We start from the raw sequence: 13,508 nt of genomic DNA on the forward strand, positions 1-13,508 counted from the left end.
ACACAGATGAAGCTTCGCTCGCCTGCCACTCACCTCCTGCTGTGCGGCCCGGCTCCTAACGGGCCACGGACAGGTTCTAGTCTGCGGCCCAGGGGTGGTGCTCCCCTGCTTTATTTGCTCCCTTTATTCTCTCAGCCCCCCTAGAAGTGGAATCCGCCTCAGATTGTTGGAGTCCCCAACAGCGCCTAGTTAATCGTTAAGGGCATAGCAGGTATATAATCGATATCTATAAACTTGATTTAGCATAGATTTGTAACAGCTGCAAATTATTCAATGGACGAATCCATATGTGGGTGCGCTGATTATTTTAAGTCTTCAGCAACATCCAGAAAAATTAATCACGGTTTGGGTGCAAAGTAGACTCATTCATTGTGCGCCATGACAGGCCTGCCTTGCTCCGCGGGGTGTAGGATATTGGGCCCTAAGTGATGGCATCTTGTTTGCTTCAGAACTCATCCAGATTCTGAATCATATAATGGAAGGTTCATTAATGGGTGTCGCCTATGAATAGAGCATTCAGCCGATGTGATCATGGAACAATTAACAGATCCATTTTAAGCCAACCCTTTAGAGCTGTTTATTAATAGAAGGGAGGAGAACAGAAAAAGGAAGGAAGAAGGAAGGAAGGAAGGAAGGAAGGAAGGAAGGAAGGAAAAAACATTTAGGGCAAAAGCAGTCACTGCAGTGTGTGGACATCAAGTGACTCTGGGCAGAATGGTTTTTAGCACGACAAGGATGAGCATGCCAAGTGCATAAATTAGAATGCGATTTTTTCCTTGCAAACAGTGAATAATTATAGATGCCAAGTGTCTCAGGGACAATCTGCTGAGCATATGGCCCTTTTTTGCCTTCATGCCACGTCTCTTTGCTCCTCCAAGGTCCAAAGAAACCAGCATGAATTCACAGCTGGCCACAGCATCCTGACCCATGAGAAATAAATGAGGACAAGCTTTTAAGTTCCAGAGGAACAAGCTTCCATCTTCCATGTTCAACGCAAACACATTTACTGAGAGGCTGATACGCCAGGTCTTGTGGGCTTACGTGAACGGTCTTTCATGCACGGAAGGGGCGTATGACCTTGCCTGATGGCCCAGTTCCATGATCACTTATTGAGTGATTACTGCATCTCAGGCCCTGTGCTCCGCTGGGGAGTAAAAGACCAAGATGAATACACCGCGGTTCCTGCCCCTAAGGGGAGCTGGGATTCGCGAGCGAGAGAGAGAGATTCACAAAGAGTCACATATTTTCTTTTTCATTCTCATAGCGATCTATAGAGGTGACACAACCATCACACCCATTTTATAGATGTGGCATCTGCGGCACGAGGCTCAGCCACTCCCCTGTGGTGGAGTTCGGAGGCAGAGGAGGTGAAGTGTGGATCTAGCTGGGCTCTAAGCACCAGACTAAAGTGGCAATCCCAGCCCATGAGATGTAAGAGATCTCAAGTAAGAGATTGGGGGGTGGTGCGTGGAGGTAAGCAGCCCGCAGGAGAGGACAAAGAAAATGCTCCCCGCGAGGTGCTGAGATGGAGTCGTTAAAATCCAGAGAAGGAGTAACAATGACAGAGAGACCGGGAGAGGCATCAGAGACAGTGTGGATTTTGAGCTGAGTTTGAAAATTGGGGAGGATTTCCAGAGGCGAGAAGGTCGAGGAAGCCCAGCACAGGTGCAGCAAGAGCGGAGGCCAGACCGTGAGGGGTGGGGCTCCCAGGGAAGGGGAGGGGGATGCGGATGGAGCAGACGCACCAGTGAAAATAGCGCATCGAAAAGTTACACACCGTGCCCAACTGGGATTTATTTCTGGAATGCAAAGATGGTTCAACATATGAAAATCATATGTTATGTAACACACCACTTAACAGCATGTAAGGGAAAAAACACATAATTATCTTACTTAACGCAGAAAAAGCATTCGACAAAATTCAACAACTCTTCATGATATATAAACACTCAACAGACAGAGGAAAACAACCTCATCATAACACGGCTAAATATAAAAAGCCAACGACTAACATTATACTCAATGGTGAAAGACTGAACGTTTCTCCTCTAAGATCAGGAACAAGACAAGGACGACTGCTCTCACCATTTCTGTTCAACATAACACTTGAAGTCCTAGCCAGAGCAATTAGTCAAGAAAATGAAAAAAGCGGGGTACATCCACATTGGAAAGAAGTAAAGTTATCTCTGCAGAAAACATGATCTTATTACGTAGAAAATCCCAATGATTCCATTTTAAAAAACCATTAAAACTCATCAATGAATTTGGCAAAGTGTCATCATACAAAAATCAACACACAGAAATCAGTTGTTTCTATAGACTAACAATGAACGACACACCAAAGGACATTAAGAAAACAATTCTATTTATAATAGCATAAAAAAGAAGAAAATACTTTAGAAAAACTTAACCAAGAAGGTAAAGACTTGTCCTAGGAACTACAAAGCATTGCTGAAAGATATTAAAAGAGACACAAATCATCAGTAGACATCCTGTGTTCATGGACTGGAAGGCTTAATATTGTTCAGATGTCTAAACTACCCAAAGCAATCTACAGATTTAATGCAACACCTATCAGAATCCCAACGGCATTTTTTGAAGAAACAGAGAAATACACCTTAAAATTCATATGGAATCTCAATGGATCCTGAATAGGCAAAGCAGTCTTGAAAAGGAAGAACCAAGTTGCTGATTTCAAAACATATTACAAAGCTACAGTCATCAAAATAGCATGATGCTGACTCAAACACCGACATACACAGAACAATGGAATAGAATAGAGAGCCCAGAAATAAACCCTCACATATATAGTCAAATGATTTTCAACAAGGGTACCAGGGCCATTCATGGGGAAAGGCCTCTATTTCATGACGAACATTCTCTTCATGAAATGGCTTTGGGAAAACTGGATATCCACATGCAAAAGAATAAAGTTAGACTCTTATACTATACGCAAAATTAACTCAAAGTGAATCAGAGATCTAAGTATAAGAGCAAAGTCTATGAACTCTTAGAAGAAAACAAAGAGGAAAAAGCTTTATGACACTGGATAAACAGGACGACAGCAAAACTTAAAACTCCCGCGCATCAAAGGACACGATCGACAGACTGAAAAGGCGACCTGCGGGAGAAAATATTTGCAAATCATATATCTGATCAGGAGTTCATACCCAGAACATATAAGGACATCCAACAACTCGACGACAAAAACAACAAACAACCCACCCAATTTAAAAGTGGGCAAAGGACTTGGCTAGATATTTCTCCAAAGAGGATATACAAATAGGCAACGAGCTTATGAAAAGATGTTCGACATTACTAATAATTAGGGAAATGCACATCAAAACCATGATGACATATCACCTCACCCCAGGTAGGTTGGCTACTACCCCCCCAAAAAAAAGTTTTGGCGAGCATGTGGAAACACCGGAACCCTTGGGCACTGTTGGTGGGAATGTGAAATGGTGCGGCCTCTGTGGAAGACGGTATGGCAGGTCCTCAAAAACCAGAATTACCACATGATCCAGCAACTCCACTTTTGGTTATGCATCCAAAAGCACTTGAAGCAGGGTCTCAAAGAGATACCTGTACCCTCGTGGTCCTAACGGCATTATTCACAATTGCCAAGAGCTGGAAGCAATCAGAGTGTCCTCCGAGGGACGAGCGAGTAAACAAAATGTGCTGTATCCACAGGATGAACTACTATTCAGCTTTAAAAAGAAAATCTTGGAGAACCGGGTAAAATTGTGTAGATGATAGAAGCTTCGCTCATCCCCTCTTGTGACATCAAAGTTGAGATGGAAACACGGAGCAAATAGCAAGCAGAGTCGCTTGGCATCTAGAAGAACAGAAGCCCTACAACTAGGGAGAGACATCATTGATCACTTTGCCACGGTAGAAGGTAGGACGGGTCGAAGACACGAGGCTGCCCAGTCCCTAGCAACCGAGTGGGACAGAGACTGCGGCAGCGGCAGACGCCTCTTAAAGGGGCCACGTCCCTGAGCGAACTGTCACAGTGATGGACCTGCTAGCTCTGAGCACTGGCTTTGGGTAGGCTGCACAGGGGGCACCAGGGACTTATAGGGGGACACCGAGTTGTCGGAGCAGGGCCAGAGGCGAGGTTCTCTCCCAGACAGAAGTGCTGGCGGTATCCATTGCTCCTCTGTGGAGCCCTCTCCCTCCCAGGGTGCAGATGCAGCGCCACCATAGCCCAGACATCACCAAACTCTGGATAACAGAGGTCGCTCCACCCAGAGGAGTCCCTGAAACCTCGCCTTCCCCAACTCATGGCCCCACCCAAGCCACATCCAGGTGAGTCCTCGGCAAGTCAAGTGCTCCTTGCTGAGCAGTGCCAAGACCCACACTGTGGCAGCTGGCCTTGGTTTCAGCGTGGCTTCTTGAGGCAGCTATAAGCACAGCATCTGTGGATTGCTTGCTGAGTCTTAACAGGTGGCCCCAGAGGGGCACAGGCTGGGGCTAAGTTTGGCCTGCGGCTGAACCCCTCTCAGGACTGTGCCACTGGACGCCTACCACACAAAGCTGCACTAATAAGACCGGGAGACTCAGGAGCTTTGCTTACTACATAGAAACAGACATGAAAAAGCAGCGCGAATGGGAAGACAAAGAAGGAATTTCCACACGAAAGAACAGAACAGAGGTCCAGGAAAAATGGGGTCAAGCAATCTCGCAGATGCAGAGTTCAGAACGCTGGTTATAAAGATGCTCAATGAAATTAAGGGAAGTGTAGATGAACTCAGTGAGAACTTTGACAAAGAGATAAGAAAAAAAACACATAGAAATGGAAATGGAAGTTATAAAAGGGAACCAGTCAGAAATGAAGAACACGTTATCTGAGATGACGGGTTTGTTAGAGGGAATCAACAGAGCAGAGGAAGAAGAGGATCGAACCACTGACACAGAGGACGGGGAAGCCAAGGACACTCAATCAGAACAGCGAGAAAAAAGAAGCCAAGACTATCATGATAAGTTAAGGAGCCTGCGGGACAAAATTAAATGTAGAAACATCTGTGTCATAGGGGTGCCTGAAGAGGGAGAACAAGAAGTTGAATATATATTCAAAGAAATAATGATGGAAAACTTTCCTAACTTGGTGAATGAAACAGACATACAACCTCAGGAAGCTCAGAGAGTCCCCCAAAAAATGAACCCAAAGAGGCCCACACCAAGACATACCATAATTAAAATACCAAACGTTAAATACAAAGAGAGAATCTTAAAAGCAACAAGAGAAAATCAATTTCTTACCTACAAGGGAGCACCCGTAAGACTGGCAGCCGATTTCTCAAAAGAAACTATGCAGGACAGAAGGGCTTGGCTCAAAGTATTCAAAGTGTTGAAAACCTGGGATCTGCAACCAAGAATAGTTTCTCCAGCAAAGCTATCATTTAGAGTCGAAGAACAGATAAAGAGCTTCCCAGACAAAGATAAGCTAAAGGAATTTATCACCACCAAATCAGTATTATAGGAATTGTTGGAGGGACTTCTTCAAGAAGAAAAAACATGTATCAAAAACATTAATAAAGAATTATAATAACTACATTCCTATCAACAAGTACCTCAAATGGAAAAGAATTAAACGCTCCAACAAAAGATAGGGAAGCTGAATGGATAAGAAAACAAGCCCCCTACATACGCACCTACGAGAGACTCGCTTCACGTTAAAAGACACACACAGACTAAAAGGGCAGGGATGGAAAAAGATGTCGCCTTGATGGACCTAGAGGGTACTGCGCTGAATGAAGTCGAGTCAGATAGAGAAAGACAAATGCCACGTAATTTCACATACACGTGAAAGCTAAAGAATAAAATAAACAACAACAATGACAAAAATGGAAACAAACTCATAGACACAGAGAACATTCTGAGGGCTACTAGACAGGTGGGGGGTTGGGGGAGACGGTGAAAAGGGACGAAGGGATTAAGAAGTACAAATGGATAGTTTCAAAATAGTCACGGAGCTAGAAAGTGCAGTGTAAGGAAAATAGTCAACAATGTTGTAAAAAATATATAAGGGGGAAGAGGGGTTCCTGATTTTGTGGGGTGATCACTTCGTGAATTATATAGCTCTCTAATCACTATGTCGTACAACTGAAACTAATATATTATTGTGTGCCAACCATAACTGAAAGAACTTATTGAATTATACAATGTAAATATGAGCAACTAATCGTACTTCAGTAAAGCTGGGGGAAGAAACAGAAGAAAATCCTGTCACATGCTACAACATGGATGAAGCTTGAGGACATCATGCTAAGTGAAATAAGCCGGTCACAAAAAGACAAGTATCATATGACTCCACTTATAGAGGCACCCACTGTAGTCAGATTCACAGAGACAGAGAGCAGACTAGCGCTTGCCAGGGGCGGGGAGCAGAGCATCGGAAGTCGTTTGTCTTGCGAGATGAAAACTTTCTGCGTGCGTGTACGTGAATATCATTAACAATACCTGACCGTACATTTAAAAACGGTTAACATGGTAAATTTTATGTTAGGTGTATTTTACCCCAATTAAAAAAGCGTTTAACAGGCAGTCTCATTACCTTGCAGCTATAATTCGGATGGCGGTTCCTGCAGAATGGCGGGCTTTCCTCCCGGGACAGACGGCACGTGGCAGGGGAGCCCGCTCACTGGAGTGGGCATTGCCCAGCTCCGCCCAGATGGAGGTTTTTCTTCTTCAACGAGGTCTGTGGGCACAGAGCTGACTTTCACACCATTACTGCTGGAGGGGCGGGGCGGGGCGAACCTCCTCCGTTTGTACACGGGTGTAGACCAGCGTCTCTCCACCTCCACACTGTCTGGTTCTTTGTCATGGGGGCCATCTTGGGCACTGCAAGATGTTCAGCAGAGTCCCTGGCTTCTAACCACCAGAAGCCAGGAGGAACGCCCCCACCCAGTCGCGACAACCAAAATGTCTGCGGACGTTGGCAGATGTCATCTGGGGGAAAGAAAATCACCCCATTTGAGAACCATCGGTGTAGAAGGTTTGGGCCAAGGTCACGCAAAGTCTACATGTAACCCCAAATCTTCTCATTTCCCATTTTCCAAATTTCCCCTTCCTCCCTGCCGCAGAGTTATTATCCACGTAAGGTCCCTCGAGAGCCACCACCCACCCTCCTCTGCCCCACTCCGTGGCCCGTCACTGGCTCTCTGGCCTTCCGGCTCCAGGTAGTTAGGCCAATGGGAGGCCCTGGTGGAGAAGGGGGGAGAGGGAGCTGAAGTATTTGGCCCGGTTCCCCACGCCCCTCCCTGCACAGTGACTCCGCCAGGCTCTGGGAGCACCGGTGCCTCCCTCTGCCCAATTAGGTGTGAGAATGGGGGTGGCTCCCCGGCCATCGGCCCTCCCTCATTTGCGTGACCACTGCATGCCTCTATGCATGGACCATTCATTAATTTACTTCCAGCCAGACCTTCTGGACCAGGCCATCTGTTTCCTGACTATTAAAACCAGTAACCCCAGACTTGGGACAAGAAAGCAAATTCAACTCTTGAGCACGCTGCAGCCATGTCTCAAGGCCTGGCCTTCCGGCAAGCTCTCTGCTGCCTGTCACCCACTGAATGTGCCCTCCCCGCTTCGAAACATCCTAATCCTGGATGGCTAATGCTCTTATGGGATACTTCTCTCCACCTCGGGTTCAGTTATTTCTGTCCTGTCTTATCCCCTCCCCTGGACAAAGGGATTTGGAAGGAAAAAAGAAAGGGCTTGTATTTCACCCTATATGCATGGATTTGGAATTCTATTTTGTGCTCTCTCTGATTTTTCTTCAATACTTGGATATAAAACGTATTAAAATATTTTTAAAACCTTTTTTTCAGAACTTTCATAGATTGCCTTAGGACAACCTACGAAGCTTTCCATTTCAGAGACTCCACAGATTTCTCACCTGGGTTTCCGTGACGTATTCCAGGCGTGAGCTGTGGCATTGGTGGTGTTTCTTCCCAGCTGGTGGGGACTGGCTGGCACGTGGCATTTATCGGCGCTCTTCCAGGGCCAAGCGAGAGGCCTTCCTTCGTCTGACCAAGCTCTCTGGGTGCTCTGGGCCTTGTGGCGGTGACTTCTGGGTGTTTCCTTGGGTCCGCAGAACGGAATAGGACCTCACGTCACATCAGTGTCCACAGGATGGCAACTGAACTTCCCGTGCGCTCGCTATGTGCCAAGCACTGTGGTCAGCGCTCTTTGCGTAGATATTGCATTTCAGTGTAATCTGACTTAAATTTGCTCCCCACTCCTCCACCCCAAATCTTCAGGCAACTTTGTAGTGCTGAATAAATAGGCACAAATTCAATAAGAAATGTGTTTGATGACATGTCAACAGAAATGCAGTGAGGAGAAGGTGGGGTGGACGAGGTGACTGTCTAGGGTGGGGGAGGCCTCCAGGGTGGCCTTGAAAAAGTTACTGTCCGGTCCAGTTCCTGGGGAGCCCCTCTCCAGGAGATGCATGGAGCAGGGGGCTGGGCGCCTGGTGTGGCTGGTGATGTGGACAGAGAAGGGGGGCTGTAGGCACACCCTCGGCTGAGGGGGAGATGACACCCTAAGAGAAGCAGCAGGAGGTCAGAGAACAGTCTGAGATGTGGGCCGAAGCTCAAGAAGCAGTGGAACCAGTTTCTTCCAGAAACGCTGGACGGGGAGATGCTTAGGACGGGCTGGCGTCCAGAGAGCCAGGAGGGGGGCTTTCTGGGTCGGGAAGCCACCCCTGCAGCACAGCAGGCACGGCCAGGTTTGAAGTGGCCCCAGAGGAGACCAGGAGAGCAGGGCAGCTGTGTCACAGGCATCTTTGAAGATCAGCGAGTGGGAAGAGCTTGAAGGCAGACGCAGGAAGGCTCTGCGCTGCTTTGATGTGCGTGTCTGCTCCCCAGAGGGACGCAGCAGAACTCTGTGGGTCTGTGGCTGAGGCTGCAGCCCAGCCACAGCCCTAGGTCTCCCAGGGACCTCTCTGGTCCTCCAGAGAAACCTGAGGTGCTTGTGAAGCAAACCGCTGTGCAGAGAAGCCGAGCGTGGAAAGCCTCGCTGAGTTACGAGGGGCCATCTCAGAAGAGTGTCTCAGAAGGGTGGGGGTCTGAAGAAAAGGAGTCTTGTGTGACATGGGCAGTGCCTTTATGAATGTGCAAGGCGGGGCATCTCGGAAGAGGGCGCCCTCAGGCACACGTGCACGTGTTCACACACATATGCTCAGGAACGCGCACGCACTGTCTCTATACCCCATTCACAGCCTGTTTCGTGTCCCTTCCTTTGAGAGCCGGAGCTACATCTACCTTTAATGTTCCTGTAAGTGCCACAGCAGCCAAGACACTGCACCATACCCTGTGTCCTCTGTGACCGTTCCATAACTAATACTGGTTACGGGATGGCCCTCTCTGTGGCCAAATAAAAAGCAGTTCAGTGGCCAGTGAGGAACACACGTGCCAGGCGATGGCGCCGGTTCCAGTTTCTCGGGTATATTATTGTTTCAAGGTCATTGGGTGGGAACCAGGCAGCTTTTCCTGTATCTTGCCCCTTATGCTTTCCCTCAAACGCAAGTGGAGCTGATAAACACCTAAGCTGACATACACTGTCACTCTGAGTGTCAGATCTGTATTTTCATTTGCCACCTAGGACGCCTCTACTGGCATAAACACAACTCGAACTGAACATGTACCGAAACTGAAATCACGTTCCCTCAGAAACTCGCTCTCTGCTTGTCCCATCCTCATCACCATGTGGCCTGAACTACAAACACGGGCATTAGCCTTTCATCCTCAATTCGGGCTCTCTCCTGCCCAAGCAAGTCTACCTCCTGGACATTTGTGATCCTTCCCCCTGTTACTGCTATAGAGATGCTTCACCCGCTGGCACCCAGACCATAACTAGATCCTGGTTGCTCTCCTGGCCTCCTACCTTCATCCCCATGCCCAGCATCCCTGCCACAGATGACTTCTAAAGAGCAAATGGGAGCATGTCAGTCCCCAGCTTATTACCCTTCAGTGACCCCAAAGTACATTAAAAAAGAAGTCCAGTGGAAGCAACCGAAGTGTCCTACGATAGATGGCTGGACAAAGAAGCCGTGGTACATATAGACAATGGAATATTACTCAGCCATAAGAAAAGATGAAATACTGCCATTTGTGACAATGTGGATGGACTTCGAGATAATCATGCTAAGCGAAATAAGCCAGACAGAAAAAGTTGAAAACCACATGAAATCACTTGCATGTGGGATATAAACCTAAAAGCAACAAATGAACAGGACAGACAAACAGAGACTCATGGACATGGACAGTAGACTAGTGGTTACCAGAGGGGAGGGAGGAAGGGGAGGAGGAAGGTAGACGGGGTTCCTGCATGAGGGACTCTGACGCAAGGGAATTGGAGACACAGACTTGTTCTGGAGAAGCTTCCTTAGAGCTCTGTGGTCATAAACCAACAGTTCTGATATGGATTTATACTAGGTTTATTAAATTGATAGCATACGTTTTCTTTTTAAAATGAAATGTTATTAACTAAGTGCAGGCATTGCTCTACCCCTCACATTTTTTAACTATTTGTTTTTGAGAAACAACCCACTAACCAAAAATCGTTTCTTCTGCACATATAGCTGTTCAGGGCTGTGCCATTTAACTCGTTATTCATCTAAAGGCACATATTCTGACACCTACCTGCAGGTAGAACTTTCAGGACCTCCAACGACACTCCTCACTTTAGATCTTTTTCTTCTTTCAGCTTTTCCCATCGTGAGCAGCACAGAATAACCAAAAATGCTTTACCTGGCAACTTTCAAGAGCAAAACCCGGGCCTAAGAGAAAGTGCCCAGTTATAACCCAGCAACTTAATCATCGCTTCTCACACATGAAATCCGTTCACTCCTAGAGTCTTTCTGCGTCATGTATTTCTTCAATTTCCATGCCTGTCATCAGGGTCTACAATAGGTTTGAGACAGACACTGGAAGTAGGACGTAAATCGGAGTTAACCTTCCCTTGGTAAACTCATCTCTCCGGAGCTATTAGCGAGGCGACAGAAATCACTTGACACTGGCCGTAACCCAGAGGTTTCCTCACGTGGTTTATTGATGGTATTGATCAAGCCAAATTAAAAAATAAAATAAAGGCCCATTGGAGCAGCTGGAGCCTGGGCGGGCCCCGGTGGGCGGGGCCTATGCGGCTGAGGCGGAGCCTACGTTGAATTGGGCGGGGCGAGCCCCTGTGGGCGGGGCCTACGCTGACTGAGGAGGGGCGGGCACCGGTGGGCGGGATCTAGCAGGACCCCGCGAAACTGCCGCTCGCGCGGCTCCCGGGCCTCTTAGCTGCCCCTGTGCACTGGCGCGCGGGCTCCTTCGAGCTCGGGGAGCACTGCGGCGGCGAGGGCCAAGGCCAGGAGGCCACTGTTCGCGCCGGGCCGCGCTCTGCGGCTGCAGAACTTGTTGTCATCCTTTTCAAACGTGCCTTTTCTGCGCCTCACTCGTGCCCTGTGCTCTCCGTCCCGCACGTCCACCGCGGGCACTGGCCCGTCGCCGTCGTTGCAACCCTACGCTCGTTCCCCAGACTCGCCTCGGCTCTTCCAGCCGGCCCTCGCCGCCCTGCGGCCTGAGAAGGACACTGGCTGGAGCGCGGCGTGAGAGGGAACAGGGACGAGGCCGCATGCAGGGGGCGGGGACGCGGGAGAGCGTTAGGGCACGTGAGGGCGTCTCGGCCAATGGCGGGGGCGGGGCGGGGCCGCAGAGGCGAACCCGGAACGGGCGGGGAGCGACAGGGCGGGTAAAGGGGCGGGAAGGGGCGGAGAGACGCCCCTGCTGCTGCCGCCGCCGCCGCCGCCGCCGCAGCCGCCGCCGCCGCCGCGGCTGCCGCAGCTCTGGGAGCCGGGAAAAGGGGAAGCGCGTGCGAGCGAACGGCTCAGTCCCCGGGCGGCGGGGGCGGCGGCGGCGACGGCGGCGGCAGCGGCGGGGGCGGCGGCGACCGGGAGGGCGCGACGGCCGGGGCGGGGGCGCTGCTGCTGCGGGGGCGCGGCGGGGCAGCCCACCAACCATGCCAGAATAAAGCTCAAGATGAGTCGCAACCAGACTGGGCGAGGCGAGAGCAGCTGCCGGAGCAGAGCCTGCTGGGGAGCTCGGTCCTGCGCCCGGACCTCCGGTCCCTGCCGCTGGGTCCTGAGGGCGCCGGGGCGCCGCTCCGCCCGCTCCCGGGGTGGGGGCGGGGGCGGGCCGCGCCGGGGCGGCGCAGGCCGGGGCGGGGGTCCTGACGGCCGGCGTGGGCGCCGGGGGGCAGCGCGCGGTGGGCGTCGGGGGGCCGGTGCGGCCGCGGAGGTGGTTGAGCCAGCCGCGCACAGCCCGGGCAGGGGCTTCAGGCGTGGGGGCTGCAGACCCCGGGCGGGGGACTCCCGGCAGGAAGAAAGGGAGCGAAGGGTCCCCGCTTAGTGCTTAGCCTGCTCTCCAGAGGCTCGCTCGGGGCTTGAGACCCTACCCTCACCGGGTGTCGGCGCGGATGGCCGTGAGTGTCGCCGCGTTTGCATGGGGGGGACTTGTTTTTGCGTCAGGTGGAGCTCCAGCATCACCTCAGAAATCCCCGTGCACGGCGCTTACGTGGGAGGAAAGAAAGGGATGTGATGTGGGTCTTTTAAAATGCCGAGAGCACTGTATAAATTTGATTAAAGTTTTCAACCTCAGATACAGACAAAAAGGAGCATCCGAATTGGGAAAGGGTAGCGTCTGTGTTAGTTGTTTCTCTGTATGATGTAGAATTTCTTGATATTCATTAAAACTATCATAAGTCCTAGTTAAATTGTATGTCAATTTTAAAACTGCATTTTGATTTATCTGTTGTTTATCAGTCTAAATTTTGAGAAGCCTAATTGATTCTGCTTGATATTTCTCAGGATTTACCCAAAGCAGGGAAAAGTGGAAAAAGTTCCAAAGAAGGACAAGACGTATTAGAACCAGAGGTAACTGTTCTCAAATATTCACTTTGTGCTTAGACGGGTTTTAACTTAGGTTACAGAAATCGAGGCTGATAAAACTTGGGGTTTTGTAATGTTTCCCTGTATGAGATTTTTTTCCTAACGTCTTCCATAATCCTCAGTTTCAGTGTTTTAGGTTATTGTTATTCTGCTTTGGAAAAACATGAATGTTTTTACGAACGTTGTGCATATCTGTGCGCTGGTATTTTAAGCCCCCCCACCCACCCCCATCTAGCAGCCTGTCCTGTAGACACCGGGTCCACAGGCTCTGTCAGCTGGAGGCGATTTCAGCGTTCCTTTGCTTCCATCCCCTTCCCACTCCCCTCTGCAAGCCCAGGGTCCCCCTCTCAGCAACTTTTCTCCTCCCCCAGCACCCTTTCCCATCTCTGCTGAGGTTCCCTGAGCCAGCTCCTTTTTCCTTTGTTGACATCTGACCCCCTCAGCCTCTTTCCCCAGTAGCATCGATGTAGTCTGGCTTATCTAGTTTGGCTGGTTCTGTGTGCTTTTCTGTCGTCTTTCACATTTTCTTTCTGCCTGCATTGGTCAGTTCTAACTTCCTCTGGTTCTT

Source organism: Pteropus medius, unplaced genomic scaffold, assembly GCF_902729225.1.
Source record: "Pteropus medius unplaced genomic scaffold, Ma_sr-lr_union100, whole genome shotgun sequence".
NCBI classification, from domain to species: domain Eukaryota; kingdom Metazoa; phylum Chordata; class Mammalia; order Chiroptera; family Pteropodidae; genus Pteropus; species Pteropus medius.